This window comes from Chiloscyllium plagiosum, chromosome 35 (assembly GCF_004010195.1).
Source record: "Chiloscyllium plagiosum isolate BGI_BamShark_2017 chromosome 35, ASM401019v2, whole genome shotgun sequence".
In the NCBI taxonomy this organism is placed as follows: domain Eukaryota; kingdom Metazoa; phylum Chordata; class Chondrichthyes; order Orectolobiformes; family Hemiscylliidae; genus Chiloscyllium; species Chiloscyllium plagiosum.
Window position 1 is genome coordinate 19283696 of NC_057744.1, and position 1764 is coordinate 19285459.

Genomic DNA, 1764 nt, shown 5'->3' on the forward strand with positions numbered 1-1764 from the left:
AAGATATGTTTTTTTGTGAAAACGGGGGATTGAAATGGCAAGATTAGGGAACCACGGATGAATGTGAAATTGTGACACGAGCTCAGAGGAAAGAAAAAGTGTACATGAAGTCTAGGCGACTGAAAGCAGACAAATCTTTGGAAGATTATAGGGAATGGAGGACCAACCTGAAACGAGGAATTAAGAAGGCTGAAAGGGATCAAGAGATATCCTTAGAAAACACGGTTAAGGCAAATCCCAAAGCCTTTTGCTTGATTACTCTAGGTCAAGTCGGCATCAGGAAGGTGGAAATATTCGATATTCTTAAAGACATGAAGGTCGACAACTCCTCAGGTCGGGATGGGATCTACTATTATAGGAGAAGCCAAACAGAGAACAGCCAAGGAATTCCTAGAGGCATGGCACTCATTCACAGATTCAATCAAGAAGCACATCGACCTGGATCCAATATACCGACCACTGCAGCGGACAGCTGGAACTGACAACCGGAAGCGGCAGGTACAAATCACTATAATGCCAGAGGAAAGATCACAGAAGCGCTTCACAGGAGGCTCCCAAGCACTGAGGATGTCACCTAGACAAGGGACGAAACGTCTGCAACACAAATTCCCAGCTCGGCGAACAGAACCACAACAACGAGCACCCGAGCTACAAATCTTCTCACAGACTAAGATTTTGTGTCATTATGGAAAGGGACAAAGATAGTTCAGCAGTAAACGTTTTAAATTGGGTGTAGGTAAACTTTGCAAAGCTGAGACATAGTCTGGAAAAAGAGGATTAATGACAGGTACATGCACGAAAGTCAGTGGCTAATCAAAAAAGATGCATTCAAAAGCACAGTGTAGACATGTCCTGACAAAGATAAAGGATAGTACTCCCAAATCTAGACTCTTCTGGTCATCTAAAGCATACATGGTAAAACAAAGAAGAAATATGGAGTTTAAATCAACCTCAAAAAAGAAATATTTTCAGAAACGTAAAATGATAGATTAAGTAAGGGGTGTATTGAAAAAGGAAATTAGGAAATAAAAGGAAGGATTAACAAATTGGCTGGTAACATTAAACAGAATCTAAAGATTCATACGTTAAGATGAAGATGATAATGAATGAAATGGTAGGCCCATTCGAGGTGTACATGATAACTTCAGCATGGACGCAGAAGATGTGGGCAGGGTTCCAAATGTCTTCACAAAAATGAGGGATGTTGTAGACATCTAGTTGAAGAGAAGGATTGTGAAATATTAGACTAAATCAGTATAATGAGAAGGGATTCCATGGAGGCTTCCTCACGTTCTCTCTTGTGACATAAGAAACTGGCTGTGATATCGACGTTTATTGCAACTAGCTTTATTATACACAAACATTAAAATACACTTGAACAACATGCATCCAGTAGTGTACCATCCCTTAAGTGATCTCTAGGGTAAGATGGAGTATGGGACCTTTCTACTTTCAGGTCACATGGCATGATGCAGTGATGATGTAATGAGCATATCTTTTAAAGTTTTATTGACATACTGATGTGAGATATAAGACAGAACTGAATTAGTTGAACATTCTTTCACTTCCACTGATAAAAAAAAGCTCAAAATGCAAATACTGGAGCAATCAGGAAATTATTTAATGCTTAAGGCATCTGCAGATAAAGGATAGGACAAAGCCTGGATGGTTGTGGGTGGGAATTTCATATTTAACATCCTGAAGGATAAGTAGATGCTTTAGGTCAGTTAGAACTGGCAAACAAACCAGAATGTGAAACAGGAC